A 21,267-nucleotide genomic window follows, 5' to 3' on the forward strand; every position below is an offset into this window, starting at 1 on the left:
CAGCTTGCTGTGTATTTGTCCAGAATTGTTCTGTGCTCACATGGCATTTATAGTGCAGCATACGGGTTAATAATAGACACTCCGGAGCCAGGATGCTGGAGATTTGAAGTCTGACTTTGCCATTTAGTTGGGTGATCTTGAGCAAGTTCTTAACTTCCCCTTCTTTGATTTCTTCATATAAACTTGAGATAATATTAGTATCCATTTTACAGGATTGTTGTGAAGGTTAGTAAGTTAACAAATGTAAAGCACTTAGAATAATGATTGGTGTATAATAAGCACTATACAGGTATTATTGTTGTGTGTTATTATTGTTATTATGCCTGTATTTCTATCTTTGTTACACAAATGGGATCATACCAAGTGTCCTACTGTGCAAGCTTATTTCACCTAATAAATATACCATCGATATCTTTCTTTCTCCTTTTTAAAGCTTTATTTATTTATTTATTTGAGAAAGAGAGAGACAGAGAGAGCACGAGTGGGGGGAGGGGCAGAGAGACAAGCAAAATCCCCGCTGAGCAGGGGGACCCTCCTCCCCATCCCCCAAGTGGGCTGGATCCCAGGACCCTGAGATCATAACCTGAGCCAGAGTCAGACGCTTAACCACTTAACCAAGCAAACCACCCAGGTACCCCCGTGGACATCTTTTAATATTAATTCAACTTCATTCATTGTAATGACACAGCATTTGATTGTATGGTTGTAAGATTTGGAGTTATTTTTTTTTAAGATTTTATTTATTCATTTGAGAGAGAGAGAGACAGAGACAGAGAGAGCACAAGCAGGGGGAGAGGCAGAGGGAGAGGGAGAAACAGACTCCCCACTGAGATGGGAGCCCGACATGGGTCTCGATCCCAGCACCTGGAAATTATGACCTGAGCTGAAGGCAATGCCCAACCATCTGAGTCGCCCAGGCACCCCATGAGTTAAAGTTATTTTTAAATCCAGGGTACAAGAAACTATAGAGCACACAACAGCATATCCCACAATATGTCCCAAGATATTAATCTTGGCCTCCTGGCTTGTGGGCACAGGTGGGGGATGACACACCAAACCTGTGTTTGCTCTTGTCAATGCTGAGCTCCTGAAGGACAGGACAGATTTCCTTCTATGCTCCTAGAGGTGCTGATTGCACTGTTTTACTCATAGAGGTTTGGCCTTCACAGTTGCTATTCTTATTGATCAATTCTTATAAGTGACCCTGTCCAAACATGGTTTTCCGGCAGGCTCTTGGAAGGGAAATCATCCCCTTCCTGCCCCTTCCCATGACCTGGACTGGAAAGGACTGATCCCTCAGGGAAGGACTATGTATAAACTGGCAGGAAAGGAGCTTGCGAGAGCACATGGGTGATGTGAGTATAAAATAAACAAATGGGTCAGCTGTGAGTGTGTGTGCGTGTGTATGTGTCTGCATGTGCATGCACACGTGTATGACTCAATGTCACGACTTCTTCCCTTGCTTTCCCCTCCTATTTACTCTTCTATTACTTTCTGCTCCTCTTATATCTGGGAAGCAGAGTATAAAGACAATGAATAGCTAAGACCTGTACCCGGAACTAAAACATAACACATACCACACAACATGCATCTCTAGAACACAACACAACATAAAGCCAAGAGGCATGAACGTTTGGGGAACACCCTGCTCACAGGAAATGAGTATAGTCTGTGGCCCTAAGTACCACTTTTGGGAGCCTGGCTCAACGACCTCTCAGCTTTGTGATTTAATCTCCCTGTGTTTCTTCTTCAGGGAAATAAAGATAACATCTATTTTATAGAGTCTATTTTATAGAGTCATATCTATAATATATACAGAATATATATTTTATAGAGTCATTTTATAGGACTAAGTGAATTAAATTCACTTAGGTGCCTCAACCAGTGCCTGGCACAGAGCAAGCACTGAATAAATGTCAATTATCACCATCACTGTATCTAAATGCATCCACCTATCCCTATCTCTCAACTTCAGTTTCCTTTCATGCCAGTTCCTCAAATTTCATCTGTTTAAAGAGAAATCACACACACAAAAAACTATCACACAGAGTTTAGCAGAAAAAAACACAATTTCTCATTTTAGACATTTTTCCCCAAAAGAGAGCCAGAGCCATTTCAGAGACCATCTGATTAGATCCTATAAGCAGGAGGCACAGAAATCCTTCTGGACCTTTGAAATCAGATGGGCATTTATTCAACACATTCCTGTATGGCGTAGTTCACAGAATTAAACTAACACAGCACAAGGACCCAGCAGTCCGGGAACTTACCTACCTAAAATGGTCGGCATAGGCAGGGCAAATCATTTAGGCGAGATCCAAGTATTTAATGCCCCTGTTCTACTGAAAAGACTTTTTTCACATACAGCTGAATGATTCACTTAGGCCAAGTGCTAATGAGGGCCTGATAACGCCCATACGGGGTACGCTTCTTGTTTTCTAGACTTTATGACAATGACTGACTGGTATTTTATTCTCCAGACCAATGTGTCCTGTGGGGTGTGTCTCCAAAAGAAGAGAATCAAAGAGGAATCAGAAAGATGCTGGCCATGGGGCTCTAGAAATCCAGCTGCCTTCTCCCAGCTTCTGGAGGCACAACAGCTCCATTGTGTGTGGAGAAAAATGAACTGAAGCTTTTCTGAAAGCATATTTGAACTTGGACCTCCGGTACATAGATTAGCAGCCAGCTCCCAGGCAAGACACCCCCTCCTCTCCTCTCCATCTTTGCAAGAGAATTCAGTTCCATTTAAGTCCAGGGGACATGGCAAAAACAACACTCCAAACACCACTTCCATTTTTGGCAATGGGATCCTTCAAACTGAGAAATAGCCCTTCAGCTCAGAGCCCTTTGGATTCTCTCTGTACCTCATATATCAGTTTCCTCTGCTCACTTCCCGGGAAAGGAATAAACCCTGAGAAATTGAGGTTCATTTTCTAAGTTGTTTCATAGGAGAAAGAACACCAGTATCAGCAAAAAGAACAAAGTCACTGATTTTTAACACCAGAAGGATGTTAGCTAGCCGCCAATCAACTCCCACATTTTTCAGACCAGGAAACCAAGGCCAAAGAGGCTAAGGGCCCAAGCTGCCCTTCGAGAGGTATCCCCAGGACAAACCATCTTAGGACCCCGGAGAGGCTAAGAGCCATGCCCTTGTTTCCCCTACTTATTTGCATTTTTAACTTCCTATTAGTTAACCCTTACTGATAAATTGCTATATACTAAGTGCCGCACTCAGAAGGAAGCAAAAGTCTACCCTACAGGACTTTATAGGGACTGGTTACTTTTTTTTTCTTGGAATACACTTCATCTCTCATACTCCTCCTCCCTGTCAATGAAATGATAAGCCATTCTTCTTGTCATGTTGGCTCAAATCCTTAGAGTCGGTCATGTTTTATGTTCGCTCCCTTTTGATACATCCAGGGCTATCACGTATCCATTTAAATATTTTCTCAACAGACATTTGTTCGTCTCCCACCGGGAGCCAAGCCCTGTCCCTCTCCATTCCTTCTTCTGTCACCTCATCCCCAGGCTTCATCACCCTCCAACAGACTGGCATCTGCAAGAGCTACCTGGCTCCCTTCAGGCCAACCTCTCTTGTCTCCAAGTGTTACGCCTGAGGAATTTTCCTGGAACAACTCACCTGTCATGCTGTTCTTCTGCTCCTCAGCCTACGGTTGGCTGCATCCTCTTACCCACCAATTCAGGTCCGAATTCCTCCCCTTGGTTTTCATGTTTTCCTGCAACCACCTCGTCTACCCAAACTCATTTCCCCACTGTTCTCACCCAACTCTTTCTTCAACTGGTAAAATTTCACTCATCCTTCAGGGCATGGCGTCAAGTATCGTCATCGAGTTCCTCTTCCTCAACGCCAGAATCATGGTTTCCTTTCGGGTTACCCTGGGCCCTCAGCTCTAACACAAGACTGCTCAGATTGCTGTATGATTCCTTGTGCGTCAGCTCTCTCCTCGCCTGGACTCTGAGCAGTTTGAACACAGGAGCCATCCTTTTTGTTTTGTATTCCAGTGTCCAGCAGAGTGTAGGGGCTTGGTAAATTCCTGCACGGAATGACTGAATAGCTCCTAGCACAGCACGGAGCTCTCTGCAGGTGCTCAAGGAAGACTTGCTGAGCACCTGAGGGTGATCTGATGTCAGAGCTCATCTTCCCGCGATATACGCAGGGATGTCAATGGCACTTACGACTTTGTTTAAAGGGGAAACTTCCTTTTTGGGATAATGGAGGCCAAAGAGGCTCAAAGTCTGAGCAGCACTTTGGAAAATTGTCCCTGGAACGAGCTGTCCTGGGACACCAGAAAGTTCTCCTTTAAGGGGAACCTTCCCTTGTGGACATGTGATTTCAGGGAATTAGAAAGAAGTTAGTTTGAACACATTTGGAAATGCTGAGGAATACAGATTATGTTTCCGAGGGAAACAATCCTATTTTACCAAGACTAAGGAAGATATATCTAATCTGGAATTAATAAACCTTAAGGAAAATTAAAACAATATAATTAGCAACATGAAACACACAGGGGCCATGGTAACCAGGATTAAAATAGATCCTTTTTTAAACTCTATACCTGAGGTGGGCTCGAACTCACGACCCTGAGTCAAGAGTTGTGCGCTCTACCACTGAGCCAGCCAGACACCCAAAATGGATGTGATCTTTTTTGCTGGACCGTTTTAGTTACTATTCATTTATTCAAGGGGATCCCCCCAACCCCTGTGTCCTTACTACCAGAACGGGGCTTCTCATTTTCTTTCAGTCCTCTCCTTAAATACCTAAACATTTAAAATTAAAGACTGCTTGTTTGCCATTTGTCAGCTCATATGGCATTTTCACAGTTTTTTAAAGAATGGTTGCATCACAAAATTGAGCATATCAGGATGAGGTCATGGATGATACCAGCCGTTAAAAATGCACTTCCTATGATAATACAGACAACTACAGAAATTTCACTGAAAAACACAATGTGTTCTTCTGGAATTACATATTGTATCAAACGTTTACCAGTTATAGACAAGATACTGTGCAGAAAACTATGTTGTACCCCAGTGACTCCTTGCTCTCAAGTTTACCAAATACAGAAGGAGGGTTGGCATTGGGAAGTTCATCCTCACACCCTTCACATGGCTACACAAATTGTGGTCTTTCCATTATCAGGTTCATTGCTTGGACACGCCATGTCTGTGTATGACTAATGGCTCTGAGTAGGGCATGAGCAGGAAGTTCCTGATGAGCGTGTGTCTCTTGTTGTGGCTGCTGAATCAGCCTCTCCTGGCATCCGGCCCCACAGAGTGGGCACCCACTACTACATATTTTGCCTAAACGCATTTGGCTCATCTTTGAGGTCCCAGAAGCCAAGGGTACAGAATCTCCTTTGGGTGTCGAACCATACTGTCTACAAAATAATTGCAACTTCTGCAGTCATTGGAATGCATTTGGGGAGAGAGTTGCAAGAATTAAAGAGCGAAGGTTGAGTAAAGCATGTTTCCATCTTAATGCACTCAAGAATAAAAAGCTTCCCAGGACCTCTGGCATTCCTCCAGGAAAGGACTCCTACATCACAGAGGAATTGGATTTTTGCCTAGTAGCCTTTGGAATGACCCAAATTTTATCTACTTTTTCAAATAGATGCCCTGCATGGTTATTTGGCAACAGGAGAGCTTTCCCAAACTATGATATGGAAGTCATCTGATACTTATATTCCCCTGCAAAATTTTGTATATTCTACATCCCAGTGAGCCTGATCTTCAGGAGCAATACAAGAGAATTGGTCCTAGTTGGGCCTCCCTTTGCCAATGGCAATGATATCCCAACCTTAGCAACAGGCCCTTGCCTTAGACACACAAAATTCCTTTTGGTTCTGTTGAATTAACTTTAACAAATATAATCTATGTGGCAAAAATTGTGTGCAGCCACTGGAAGTTAAACAAAAATAGAAGAAAATCTGGTCTCTGATCCTGAAGAACTTAACACGCAAGTGCTATATAATATGATGTCTTAACGGAGCAACATAGACTTGAGACCACTGGAACTCAGAAGAGCGGGTTGTAGCCCAACATGGGGGGTTGGGAAAAGCTTCTTGAAAAAGATGGCATATAACCTAATTTCTAAAGGAAGAATAAGCAGGAGTCACTCCCAAAAAGTAGGAAGGGTGCTCTTAGCAGGTGGAACGGTATAAGCAAAGGTCCAGCGGTATAAAGAGATGGGCTGTGATAAGAAATGCAAGCAGTTAGGCATAAGTTCAGAATTTATAGAAGAAGCACAAGGTGAAAGGTGGGGACAGAGGTGAGACAAAGAAGGGTAAATCTATAGAAGCAGGATGTGGAGAACATTGAATGGCCTGCTAAGGAGTTTGGACTTTATTCAGCACACGGTGAGGACCCATTGATGAGTTTTGCTTTGTTTATGTAGGGAGCTGTTTGGATAGATAACACTTTATTAAATTTGCCTTTTAATGTTTTGTTATCATGAAATTAATACTCATTTTATTAAAAAAAAAAACTAGGAACTACAACCCCAAATAGCAAAAACAATCTTTTTTTTTAAAGATTTTATTTATTTGAGACAGAGAGAATGAGAGAGAGAGAGAGAGAGAGCACATGAGAGGGGGGAGGGTCAGAGGGAGAAGCAGACTCCCTGCCGAGCAGGGAGCCTGATGTGGGACTCGATCCAGGGACTCCAGGATCATGACCTGAGCCGAAGGCAGTTGCTTAACCAACTGAGCCACCCAGCCACCCATAGCAAAAACAATCTTAAAAAAAAAAAAAAATGCTGGAGAAATCTTGCCATTTGCAAGGACATGGATGGAACTAGAGGGTATTATGCTAAGTGAAATAAGTCAATCAGAGAAAGACAATTATCATATGATCTCACCGATATTTGGAATTTGAGAAACAAGGCAGAGGCTCATAGGGGAAGAGAGGAAAAAATGAAACAAGATGAAACCAGAGAGGGAGACAAACCATAAGAGACTCTCAATCTTAGGAAACAAACTGAGGATTGCCGGGGTGGAGGGGGTGGGAGGGATGGGTGATGGCCACTGGGGAGGGTATGTGCTGTGGTGAGCGCTGTGAATTGTGCAAGACTGATGAATCACAGACCTGTACCCCTGAAACAAATAATACATTATATGTTAATTTAAAAAAAAGAAAGAAATTCCAATTTAAAAAAAAATGCTGGCGGCATCACACTTCCTGATTTCAAAGCCTATTACAAAGCTACTGTAATGCAAACAGTGTGGTACTAATATAAAGACAAATATATAGATCAATGGAATAGAATAGAGTGCCCAGAAATAAACAACATATATGGTAAATGATTTTTGACAAGAGTTTGAAGACTATTCAATGAGGAAAGGACAATCTTTTCAACAAAAAGTGTTGGGAAAACTGGATATTCACACATAAAGTTACCCTTACCTTACATCACATACAAAAATTGACTCAAAATGGATCTAAGATCTAAACATAAAGGCTAAAACTAGAAACCTCTTAGAAGAAAACACAAGGCGAAAGCTTCATGACATTGGATGTGGCAGTGATTTCTTGGATATGACATCAAAAGCACACGCAACAAAAGAAAAAAATAGGTAAATTGGACTATATCAAAATTTAAAACTTTTAAAAAAATTTTAAAATTTGTGCATCAAAAGACACTATTAACAGAGTAAAAAGGCAACCATGGAACTGGAGAAAATAATTGCGAATCATATATCTGATAAGAGGTTAATAAATTATATATATATATATATACACACACACATATATGTACATACATATATACATATACAATATATATAATCTCCTAAATCCCAACAATGAAAAAACAACCAAATTAAAAAATGGGCAAACTGAGTTGAATGGTCATTTCTCCAAGGAAGATATACAAATGGCCATTAAGCACATGAAAAGATGCTCAACATGACTAATCAGTAGGGAAACGCAAGTCAAAACCCCAGGGAGATACCAGTTCGCATCCATTAGGTGGCTATTACTAAAACAAACAGTAAATGAACAAGTATTGTGAGGATGTGGAGAAGTGAGAAATCCTGCCGCTGGTGGAAATATGGAAAAGAGTATGGCAGTTCCTCAACAAATTAAAAATAGAACTACTATATGATCCAGAAATGCCACTTTTGGGTATACCCAAAAGAACTGAAAGCAGAAACTCAGAGATGTGTACACCCACGTTCACAGCAGCATTACCCACACAGCCAGAAGATGGAAACAACACAAATGTCCATTGACAGAAAAATGGATAAGCAAAATGTGGTGTATTCATACAACAGAATATTATTCAGCCTTTTAAAATTTTTATTTAATTATTTATTTTAGAGAGAGAGAAAGAGAGTAAGCAGGGAGAGTAGGGAGGCGGAGAAGGGGAGGGGCAGAGGGAAAGAATCTCGAGGAGACACCCTGCTAAGCAGGGAGCCTGGAGAGAGGCTCAATCTTAGGACCCTGAGATCATGACCTTAACTGACTGAGCCACCCAGGTGCCCCAGAATATAATTCAGCTTTTAAAAGGAAGGAAATTCTGACACAGGCTACCACACGATGAGCCTTGAGGATATTATGCTGGGTGAAGTAACCAGTCACAAAAAAAAAAACCAAAAAACAAAAAACACAAATACTGTACAATTCCACTTAGGTGAAGTACCTAGAGTAGCCAATAATCAAATTCACAGAGAGAAAGTAGAATGATGGTTGCCAGGAGCTGGGGAGTATCTAATGGGTACAGAGTTTCAGTGTGGGAAGATGAAAACAATTCTGGAGCTGGATGGTGGGAACAGTGTCACAACAATATAGGTATACTTCATGCTCTTAAACCACACTTAAAAGTGGTTAAAATACTAAGTTTTGTGTTATTTGAATTTTAGCACCAAAAAACCCCCACCTGCGAACACAGAAAAGCAAAGAAAGTTATAGCCCTACACAGTATCTCCCTGTTCCTACCAAGTATAATACTCCGGAGTAGTAAATGGGAGAATACAAGATGTAATTCAATTTGTGCTTGAGGCAGTATAGAAAGAAGGATGGATTTCAGCAGGACAAAATCAAAGGCAGGGAGACTGGTTAGGCGGTGATAGCAAAAAGCCAAAAGATGAGATAAGCTTAGACTAGGGCAGTGCTAGTTCATTGTTAAAAAGAACATACACATTAGAAATATATTTAGGACCTAAAATGAGCAAGACTTGGTGAGTGACCAATGGTGAGGATGGAAGAAATGAACCCAGGTACCCAGCTTTAGAAGTCCAGTGAGTAGTGCACCATTACTTGAGACTAGATACATTGGAGATGCACAGAGAGACAGAAAACATAAATTGGAAATTTTAAGTAATTTAATCAAAATTTAAAATCATTCAATTAAAAAGTTAATAGTTGGGAATGTGATTGCGGTGGTTTCTTAATGTGTTGATTTGGTTAAAATGACTATTTCCCAGAACCCTCCTCTTCGTATGTTTCTGGTTAGGGTGGACCAAAGAGACATTTTATGTGAGCTTCGGAAAGTGGAAGGGAAGAAGCAACCATGTTTTCACGCGCATAAAGTTGGTGCAGAAGCAGGAGGCATGGATGGACCTCATGCTCATCGTCAATGATCTACCGGCTCATCTCCTTGGTGTGGGGCCACAGCCCGTCCTGCAGCTGCTCCACGTCCTCCTGGGTCTTCCTTCAACTTTTCTGACGCCTGGGACAAGTGAGTATTTAGCTCCATAGCAAAGTAGGTCAGCTCCTCCTGTCGAAGCTGGAGGTGATGAGAAACCAATGCAGGCTCCAGTCCTTCTTCATGGGCCTCCAGCTCAAGGCTCTGGGTTCCAGCCGGTTCCTGCTCTTCCTCCCCCACTTTACCTCCTCCTTCTCTTCCTGACTTTCCGCCCTGCAAACTTCGCGCTCTGCACCAGGCACAGAGAACACGACCTCACGGAGACCATGTAACCACATCTCACAATGGTGTGAGGTCTAATCTCAAGGGGTTTTGCTTCTCGGATTGAAAATTCTCTGACAGAGAATTTAGTGCTGGACAGGATTCCAGGGTCTAGGGCCCAAAGGATGAGTTCTCTGAATAGGTTCTGGGTTATATGGAATTCATTGTCTGATTTTGTTAGACTTAAAGGTGGTACTAATGGCCCCGGTTTCCAGTGGTAAAGAAGACACTAGTACTATGTGGCATGAAGTGACAAAAACAGTTACACAAATTGTCATACCTTGCCACCTTTAATCAAATGCTTATAGAACAGGGTTGGCAAACTTTTTCTGGAAAGGGACTGATAGTAAATATTTTAGGCTTTGTGAGCCACAGCCACTCAACTCTGTGGTTGTAGCTCAAAAGCAGCCATTAGACCATAAGTATATGAATGGGCGTGGCTGTGTTCTGATCAAACTTTATTTACAAAAACAGAGAGCAAGCCAGATTTTGGTCCGGGAAGCTACTTTGCCAACTTCTGCCATAAAAGGTAAAGCTTTGGGTGAACAAGTGTCTGCTGCAATAGGATATTTTAGTGACAATACGAGCTATAATAGGATTGATTGGTTGCTTCTAAGTGTGCTGAAGAACTTAGAGAAGGAAATGATGAACTCAGAGCTTTCCATTCTTATTCTTAGCTCAAGGTCCATATAGGGGATCTGAAATCATCTATGAGCACCCTAACAGAATCCTGACTGGTACAGTGATGAGAAAACTGAAATCAGTAGGTAAGTTGCGGGGAAACTGAAAAAGGAGGGATAAATGTGTAGGCAAGGCAATTTGGGACATGCCAAGTTTGGGGTGCCTATGGGATCTCCAAGTAGTGATGCTTAGCAGGCATCCACATGTACATGATGGTTATAATCACATAAAGAAATGAGATAACCAGGAGGGGGAAACAGAGAGAAAAGCAAGGAGCTAAGGCAGAACCCTGAGGGACCCAACCTCAAGGGACGGGCAGGGGAAGAGGGACCCGTAAAAGAGTCTGAGAATCTAAGACCCCTTGAAGAGAGGAGCCTCACGGAAGCCACAGAAGTGGAGAGTCTCAAGAAGCTGTGAGGGACAGCAATAAAACTGGGTCTGGTTGAGGTTGAGAAATTTGGTGAGTCAAGATTGAAAGAGACAGGAAAATGGCTCCTGCCTTCAGAAGAAACAACTGGAGAGGAGAAGCAAGAGGCGAATTTTAATGTAAGAGGTTTATGTTCCCGCTAGCATCTCCTTCTTTAAATAGCCATTGAACTGGGGGATGATGCACAGAGGTCAGACAAAGGAGAAGTGGCTGTGTGGCTCCCTTCCACGTGGGCAGAAGGACTGTAGGAGCTGCAGGAAGCTGCCTGGCGGCCTCCATTCTTTTGATGCAGTAGCAGGCGCCATTCGAGAGACAAGTGGAGGGCTATGTGGAGAGTTTGAAGAGAGAAGTGAAGTTTAGGAACAGTCACCTAAGGGTGGGGAAATCTGATTTACAGCAGTGCAGACATCATACCACACAGCCACACAGATGCCCTTGGTCTTCAACGTAGGCCGTGAAGGGAGCATTTCTCTTACGCACGTACTTATAATACCAGACGTGTTTGTCCTAGACCAGACCAGTTCTTAGACTTGAAATTTGTAATGTGTATTTCTATTGGTAACCATGGAGAGATGAAAATATAAAATAAAAATTTTTCTGGTTTTTAGCAGCTCCAAGAGCATCCTTTTAAATTCTTAATTCTCTAGGGAAATTGTCTGACCACTCATACAGATGAGCTAACCAACCTGCATAAATACAACAGTATTGACTCCCACAATATCTTACCAAAGTATTACTTGCAGATTTCTGTTTATTTCACCATGAAACTTCTTGGGATTTGTTCTTGGAGAACTGCAACCAGCCTTCTGAAATGCCAGGTGAGTAACTGTGTAGCTGTATGTCTACCCCTTCACAAACTCAGTTTTCTCCTGATAAAAGAAAACATAAAAACCAGAATTTGGAATGCAATGGGAAACTGAAATCAAAAGTCTATTGGTAGGTTCCCCCACGAGGTTATAATATCTAGAACGGTTCTAAAGAAATTTTACTAACCATACACATAGCAGAGGTATAAGTTATTTGGTAACCCAACTGTTAAGTGCAGTTTTTAATGGGTACTTTTTACTGATGAACAAGAAAGAAAGAGAGAGAGAGAAGAGAAGAGAAGAGAAGAGAAGAGAAAGAGAAAGAGAGAGAGAAAGAAAGAAACTAAAGTTCTGTGTGAACTCAGGTGTACATACATTATTTGGGGAAGGGGGAGGGGCAGAGGGAGAGGGAGAGAGAGAATCTTAAGCAGGCTCCACATTCAGCACAGAGCCCAACTTGGGGCTCAATCTCACAACCTTGAGATCATGACCTGAGCTGAAATCAGGAGCTGGATGCTTAACCAACTGAGCCACCCAGGCACCCCTGTACCAGTTTTAAATTATACAATGTAGTAACTTTCTGTATATGCCCCATGTTGTACAACAATCACCACTATCTCATTCCAGAACATTTCTATCTACCTAAAAAGAAACCCCGTACTTCTCAATTCCCTCCTCCCCCCATTCCCTAGCAACTATTAATCTACATTCTGATTCTATGGATTTGACTATTTCTATAAATGGAATAATAGAATATGTGACCTTTTGTATCTGAATTCTTTCACTTAACACAATGTTTTTAAGATTCATCCATATTATAGCATGTATCAGTACTTCCTTTTTATGGCTGAATAATAGTCCATTATATGGCTATATCACATTTGGTTGTTCACACTGTTTACAACCATTTTCACTATCCATCTCCAGAATTATTTTCATCTTCTAAAACTGAAACTCATAACCACTGAACAATAACTCCTTTCCTCTCTATGAACAGCCCTGGCAACCACCATGCTACTTTCTGTGTCCATGAATTTGACTACCCTAGGTACCTCATGTAAGTGGAATCATAGAGATTTGTCCTTCTGTAGCCAGCTTATTTCATTCAGCACAATGTTCCAAAAGTTCATCCATGTTGTAAGTTGTGTTGGAATTCCCTTCCTTTTTAAGACTGAAAAATATTCCATTGCATGTATATACCACATCTCTTTTATCCACCCGGTGATGGACACCTGAGTTGCTTTGGGTTATTGTAAATGGTGCTGTTGTGAACATGTGTGTACAAATGTCTGTTCTGAGTTCCTACTTTCAGTTCTTTGGGGTATATATCCAGAAGTGAAATTGCTAGATCATATGGTAATTCTGTTTTTAATTTTTAAAGAGTCACTATACTGTTTTCCACAGCCTGCACCATTTTACGTTCCCACCAATGGTGCACAAGTGTTTCAATGTCTCCACATCCTCACCAACACTTGTTATTTTGTGTTGTTTTCCTGGGCTTTGGCTTTCTTTTTGGTACTAGCCATACTAGTGGGTTTGAAGTGGAATAATGCCTTCTTAACAATAATCTATCCTTAAGTATTTCATTCTTTTTGATGGTATTGTAAATGGAATTTTTTTTTATTTCAGTTTTGGATTGCTCATTGCTAGTGTACAGAAATACAACTGATTTTTTATATATTGATCTTGTATCCTTCAACTTTGCTGAACTGAACTGTTCTACGTATGTGTCTATGTGTATCCCATTAATAAAAGTACCTATTGCTATGAGGATTAAATATGTTAACTAACGCTTGTCAAGTGATAAGTACTGGGCCTGGCACATAATAAACACTAAAAAATTGTTAGACACTAAATATTTATTAGACAGTAAATATTTATTAAAGGCCTATTACACACTTATCTGTAGGACCTGTACAGTGAACAAGACTGACAACAGGTGTCTTGGTCAATGTGGACTGCTTTAACAAATTACCACAGACTGGGTGGCTTAAATAACAAACATTTATCTCTCACAGTTCTGAAGGCTGGGAAGCCCAAGATCAAGGTGCCAGCAGATCCAGTGTCCGTTGAGGACTATCTTCTTGCTTTGCACATGTCCTCCTTCTGTATCCTCACATGGCAGAGAGATATCATCATCATCTTAGAAGTTCACGAATTCCATCAGTGAGGGCTCTACCTTTATGACCTAATTACCTCCCAAAGGCCCTTCCTCCAAATACCATCCCATTGGGGATTAGAGCTTCAACATAGGATTTTGGGGGGAGGGGACACTAACATTCAGCCAATAGCAACAGGTAAGATCTCAGATTTCATAGAGCTTACATGAAATATCCCAAAGACTTCATACTTGAATTGTTATTTTTCAGATTACTTCTGCTGGGAAACTATTTTTCATGGGTTTCTCATGTTGCTTCCCCTGTTGCAAGCAGAGGCACAGATGGCTCTATTTTCAGACTGTCTCCCTCTAGAGCAGAGAATACGTTTGTGTACTGTCTAGTTTAATACAGATAATATTCCCCTCCAGGCAAAAGTCAGGCAGAGGTTCTTGCAGACCACTACAAAAGATTTGAGTTTCTCAGGCCTGGGGTTCCTCAGCTGTGATAGTAAACCAGGGAGTATACAGCATTCACTCTGCATCTCCTCTGTGGGACCCAAGGAGCAAGGAGAATGGATGCGAAACTGAAACTCACACTGCTTGTTGTACCACAAATAATAAAGTCCTTTGTCTCTGACTCAGGAGTCTTGCATCTTCTGCCAACATCCTCGCAAGGGGCTAACTTTGTTGATTGCGGGCAGGGTAAAATGTCAGACCCTTCACAGTTTTTGATAACTTCCATCCAGTATGCTGTTACAAAGGTATCTTCCTGAAACCTAATTTCTACCTAGTACATCTAAATTTCTTTATCTGGCTTTTAGGCTCCTCCATACCTCTCCAACTGAATTGTCCATCTCTTCCTGAAGAAGACCTACTTTATGGGCCAGGATTTTCAAACGTATAGTATCATGCTCATTTCTACTTCTTACATTGGGTTCCTATCTCCCTCACTTTGGAATTTCTCTGTCATTCCCTTTTCTCTTACTTAGTCAGTTCAAATCCATTTCTCAAGACCTGTTTCAAGTCTAAAACCATCAGGAAAAGTCCTTGTTGATCATCCTTTCTGTGAACATCTATAGTACTTAAAAATGTGCACATGTAACATAGAGTTTGAGTACATATTATTGTCTAATATTATTTTCTAGAGGTTCCATGTGGGTATGCATTGTCTCCTCATTCTGATTGTAGGCAGGAAGCTGGGCACAAAGCAGAAACTGAATGTGATTGATTGAAGTGGGTAAATCAATGTGCACTGAAGCCAGAGATCCTAGAGGCAAATATCTACTACTTAATGGCTTTGCGACATTGGGCATATTATTTAACTTTTTTATGCCTCTGTTTCTTCATCTTTAAAGTGGCAATAATGATTGGGGCACCTGGGTGGCTCAGTCATTGGGTGTCTACTCTTGATTTCAGCTCAGGTCCTAGTCTCAGGGTCGTGGGATGGAGCCCTGTGTCAGGCTCCAAGCTGGGTGTGGAGCCTGCTTGAGATTCTCTCTCTCCCTTTTCCTCTGCTCCTCCTCCCCACTCTTTCTCTCAAAAAAAAAAAAAAGGGCGAGGGAACAATGACCATGATAATACCTATCTCATAGATTTGAGAATTAGCATAATATACATAAAACATAAATCAAAGATCAAGTCAGAAACATCACAGAATTTAGTGCTGTGGAAACCCATGGAAGTATATAGTGTTACAGAGGATTTCACATCTGAGCAACCGTTCTGCTATAAACCACCAGGTAAAATTTAACAAGCCTTCTGTTTCACAAGAAAATGAAGAAGATTTTCAAAGGTCAAAGATGAAACCATAGCCCAAACTCAAAGAGGAGGGTGAATGTTAAAGCAAGGGGCTGTTCTAGAGCATTTGCTGATACACAGTAATCTAGAGCATTTGTTTTAATGGCCACTTGGAGGAAGCACAAAAAGTCTGGAGTCCAAGTGAGCTCAAGAGTAAGATTAGAGACCCTAACATTTCTCTGAGAGTTGCAAAGGATTACACATTCAGTGAATAGTTAAAGAGACACACACATACCTCCCAAAAGAATATAGTAAATAATAATAATATCCATTGAGGTATTTCATGAATTTTTAACCACGCGTGAGACCCCAGATAAGTTTGGGGCCTGAGTTCAAATTTCCTCCATGTTCCAAAAACAAACAAGTCAAAAATTTAGTCAAAGTGGTCCAAGATTGGTAGTACCCAAGCATCTGGCGAAAGCAACCACAAATTCTCTCCACTCAGGCCTCTAAGAACTCCCACAAAGTTCCAAAGAATGTTAGCTCACAATCACAAATCACAAAATACATGAGGACACCAAATCCCCTGAGAGACACAGAAACAACATATAGGGGGAAAATTACCTTCCAAGACTTTAAGTATAGGTAGCAATGGTTATAGAATATTAAGTAAGTTTGTATAGTATGTTTACAAAATAGGAGAATTAACTAAAAGTATAAGAATAAGAGACTGAAAAATGACCAGACATGTGTAGAAAAGAACTAAATAGATCTTCCAAAATGAAACAAATGTAATAATTGAATTTAAAACTCAGTGGACAGATTAAATAGTAGACTGATCCAGAAGAAGAATTTGTAAATTGAAAAACAAAGCTGAAGATAGTATACAGAATTAATGTCACAAAGATAATGGAGACAAAGAAAGATTAAGGAACATGAAGGACAAAAGAAACAAACCAAAAAAACCCCATAAAGGACAAAGTAAGAAAGCCAAATCTGTGTCTACTCAGTTTTCCAAAAGAGAGACTAGAAAGGAAGGAGAAGAGGCAATATTTCATGAAATAATGATCTTTTCAACAAATGGTGTTGGGCAAACTGGATTATTTCACATGCAAAAAAATGAAGTTGGGCTCTTACCTTATACCCATACACAAAAATTAGCTCAGAGTGGATCAAATCTCTAAATGGAAGAGCTAAAAGTATAAAACTCTTAGAAGAAAACATAAGGGAAAAACATTCAATTTGGCAGTGATATCTTGGATATAACACCAAAAGCAGGCAACAAAAGAAAAAACAAATAAATTGGACTATATCAAAACTTTAAACTTTCCTGTATCAAAGGATACCATCAACAGAGTAAAAAGGCAACACATGGAATGGGCTATCCCATTCCTAATCCTGTATTTATATCCTATATCTAATAGGAATTAATATCTAGAATAGATAAGGAAGTCCTACTCAGCAACAAAAAAACAACCCACTATTAAAAAATGGACAAAGAACTTGAATAGACATTTGTCCAAAGATACACAAATTGCCAATAAGCATATGAAAAGATGGTCAATATCATTAATCCTTTGGAAAACGCAAATCAAAACCATAATGAGATACCACATCATACCCATTAGGATGGCTATTTTCAAAAAAAGAAAACCAAACCAACCAATCACAAGTGTTGATGAGGATGTGGAAAAATTGGATTCTTCGTTCATTGCTGGTAGGAATGTAATATGGGGCAGCCAATATGGGAAATAGTATAGTAGTTCCTCAAAAAATTAAAAACGGAGGAGCGCCTGGGTGACTTATTCGGTTAAGCATCTGCCTTCGGCTCAGGTCATGATCCCAGGGTCCTGAGATGGAGTCCTGCATCAGGCTCCTCCCTGCTCAGCAAGGAGTCTGCTTCTCCCTCTCCCTCTGCCCTTTGCTTGCTCTCTCTCTCTCTCTCAAATAATTAATAAAAATCTTTTTTAAAAAAATCAAAAACAGAATTATATGATCCAGCAATTCCATTTCTGGGTCTATACCCAAAAGAATTGAAAGCAGGGACTCAAATAGATGTTTGTACACCCATGTTCATAGAGGCTTTATTCACAGTAGCCCAAAGACGGAAATACAATCCAAGTACCCATCAATGGATGGATGGATAAACAAAATGTGGTATATACAGACAATGGAGTATTGTATTATTCAGCCTTACAAATGAAGGAAATTCTGACACCTGCTATAATATGAAGGAAACTTGAGGACATTATGCTAAGTGAAATAAGGCAGTCCTAAAAGGACAAATACTGTATGAGTCCACTTCTGTGAGGTACCTAGAGTAGTCACATTTAAAGGGACAGAAAATAGAATTGTGATTGTCAGGGGCTGGGGGAAGGAAGAGTGAGGGTTAAATGGGTACAGAATTTCAGTTTTAGAAGATAAAAAACATTCTGGAGCTGGATGGTGGTGATGGTTGCACAACGATGGGAATATACTTAGTGCTGCTGAATTACACACTTAAAAATGGTTAAAATGGTAAATTTTGTTAGGTATATTTTACCACAATTTTTTTAAACTTGAAAAAATGATAAGGGTAGATCATTTTACAGAACTTATAAAGACACAAATGTTCAACTTAAGGGATCGCAATGAATCCCTTATAAAACCGCAGATTAACAGAGAGAAAATAGTAAGACTAGTCAAAGCGAGGAGGTATCACCTCCAGAGGAATGATATTTACACTGATGACTGATTTCTCAACACCATGATGAAAGGCAAAATAGAGAAGCTCCAAAGACTGACAGGAAAACTAATTCTGCCTAATGTATGCCTTATTTAAAAAATCTTACAAAGATAGGAAAAATATTCCCCATGTCATTCTGAACGTAACTGCAAAAATATCACATTTAGCATTTCAGTATAGTTGGTTATGTATCTGACTCCTGCACCAGAACGTAAGGTCAAGAATAGTATCTCAGGGGCGCCTGGGTGGCTCAGTTGGTTGAGCATCCAACTCTTGATTTTGGTTCACGTCATGATCTCAGGATCGTTAGATCAAGCCCCAGGTCAGTCTCTGTGCTCAGCAAGGAGTCTGCTTAAGATTCTCTCCCTCTCCCTCTGCACCTCTCTACCCCTTCCCCACGCTTGCACACACTCTCTCACTCAAAAAAAAAAAAAAAAAAAAAAGAACCGTGTCTCATCCTTGATTTGTACAATGTGGCACAGAGCTCAGTAGTTTAAGAACTGTTGCTTGTGTGCATAAATTAAGCAAATAAGAAAAAAATAAAATGCTAATCATTTTCGGTGATGTACCATAAGACATCTGCCTTTATGTCCATTAAATTCTTTGAACAAAATCAAGACACATGGTCTGAAAATGCGGCAGAGGCTTTTAAATTGCGGAATAGCCTCAAAACTATGCTGCCTCAGGATGCCTGGGTGGCTTAGTCGGTTAAATGGCTGACTCTTGGTTTCAGCTCAGATCATGATCTTGGGGTCCTGGGATTGAACACACAGATGGGCTCCACACTCAGCAGGGAGACTGCTTTAGGATTCGCTCTCTCCTCCTGCCCCTCCCCCTGCACTCTCTCTCTCTCTAAATAAATCTAAAAAATATATTAACAAATAAAATTTAAAAAACTACGTTGCCTCATGTTCATGCTCCACAACCATCCCACCAGCCAAACCTGTCAGGACTAATATCACCAATCTCCCCTTCCTCTACCCAAACCTACTGCCATATTTCAAGTGAAATTTATCAGTTGACAACCCAAGAAAAGAAATTGCTTTTATATTACCGTGTAAGTTTCTGCCTGGGTCAGGAAGCCATACCCTTTCTGTTCCTATTGATAGGCTGGGAATTTACAGCCAAAAGTAGCCTTGAGTTACTGTTTGCTTCCTTTGCTTTACTTCCAGTTCTCAATCAAGCATTTTGGCAAAACCCATTCTAGCACCTAGTGTTGAGCTAGCAGCTATTGTTCAGAAGGTACAATTGATTGGTCCCTTACCGTGTACTAGGTACTGGGTTAGGAACTTTAGATGCATATGTCTTAATTCTCACTACACTTCACAAATGACATCGCAATGTCAATATCCTGGATGAGAAGATTAATGCTTAAAGAGATTGCATAATCTACCCAAAGCCCTACACAGCAAGTAAGTAGCAAAGCCAAGATTTAAACCCAGGACTGAATGACTCTGAAGTCTATGCTCTTAACAACAAGCAGCTTACAGTGTATCTGGGGAGATAACAAATTCACATATGAAACCATTGGAAAACAGTATTTGTTGAAAGGCCAAATACAGCTCCTTAAGTCACAGATTATGGTGGTTCTTCAAGGCTAGATCAAATTTGCTTTTCTGAACCGTGAGGGACATTCAAGAGGAAAGGCTCTGAGTTTGATAACAAAATAAAAGTTTATGAGACCCCTGAGCTGTATACAATCAATAAACTCAATCATTGCATGTGTAGGGTGGACAGACAAGAGAACCCATGGGAAAATGCCCATGGTGCTAATGACTGGTATTTCTCAGAGATGTAAACAGCTTACAGAGCACTTTCGCAGATATCATGGCACATCATCTTCACAACAACCCTGGGAGATGCAAATTACCTCCATTGCACAAATGAGGACAAAGTGCTGAGTGAGTGGCCTATCCCATGTCACTGCGTCATGTTCCAGAGTGTTCTCTATGCAGACCGAGACCTAGATCTTTGCCTCCAGCCCTTACATTTTCTGCTTGGCCTCACTGCCACTCAGGACAGGGCAGCACAACATCCAGTCTGAATGCTTTTCCCAGAAGCTTCCCTACCTGTCTTTCTATGCTGTGCATCCTGCTGGATCCCTTCCATCAGTCCAACTGGTGGTCTCCTTTACCAACTGCCGTGGAAGATTCCAACAACCACATTCCACCCATCTAACCCTTCTGCCTTTGGAGGATCAGGGGTCCCTCGGTTCTGGGGGCAGAGAATCAAACATACTCATGAAGCCTCAACCTCCTAAAACTGATGATTATCCTTTATCTCCTACAGCAACTTTGACACCCCATAAACCAAGGAAAAGCTGGTTGTTGCTAAACTTTCCAAGGGACCTTTTGAAACTTGAAGTGGGAGAAATACTGAAATTTCTGGAACTCTGCTTCTGAGTGCCTTGTTATCTTTTCTCTTTGCCTAAGTTCCCCCGTGATCGACAGTCTAACCTTCTTGCAGGCCATGAGTATTTATTGAGCTCCTATGGGATGCCAGGGACTGTTCTAGGTTCTGGAAATACATCACTGAGCAATATAGGAAAGTACATGCTCTCATGAAACTTGCACTCTAGTCAACAGCATGCCAGGTGGTGATGGGCACTGTCATGAACAGCAAAGTTCGGGGGTTAGGAAATGACTGGCAGAATGGGGCCTATTTTTGAAAGTATGGCCAGAAAAAGCAGCTTCAATGAGGTGTTTGAATGCTCCGAGGTAGCAAGTGAAGTTCATTGGCTCTACGGGGGAAAGGCTGTCCAGGCTCAGGGACCATAGCACTGAGGGCCTGAGGTTAGCACATCTGCAGGGCCTCCAGGAATGGCAAAGAGCCGGGGTGATTGCAGTGGAGTGAACAAGGGGAGGGTGG

At 41.1% G+C, this 21,267-nt stretch overlaps 1 protein-coding gene across 3 annotated transcripts in view; it reads right to left on the reverse strand.

Annotated features, from left to right (window-relative positions):
- Positions 1 to 20,531, reverse strand: part of LOC113912561 (adenosine receptor A3) — a 63,808-nt gene extending 43,277 nt beyond the window's left edge. For 2 of the 3 annotated variants that reach the window (XR_004820049.1, XM_027575920.2), the window contains exons 1-2: positions 20,469 to 20,531; positions 11,760 to 11,902 (exon numbers count right to left, since the gene is read on the reverse strand). The gene's annotated coding sequence lies outside the window, so the exon portion shown is untranslated. Of the gene's footprint in view, positions 1 to 11,136; positions 11,358 to 11,759; positions 11,903 to 20,468 lie in introns of those variants that run through there. The other variant, XR_003516882.1, reaches the window with a different exon arrangement.
- Positions 20,532 to 21,267: the final 736 nt, after the last annotated feature.

Source organism: Zalophus californianus, chromosome 4 (genome assembly GCF_009762305.2).
Source record: "Zalophus californianus isolate mZalCal1 chromosome 4, mZalCal1.pri.v2, whole genome shotgun sequence".
Taxonomy (NCBI): Eukaryota; Metazoa; Chordata; class Mammalia; order Carnivora; family Otariidae; genus Zalophus; species Zalophus californianus.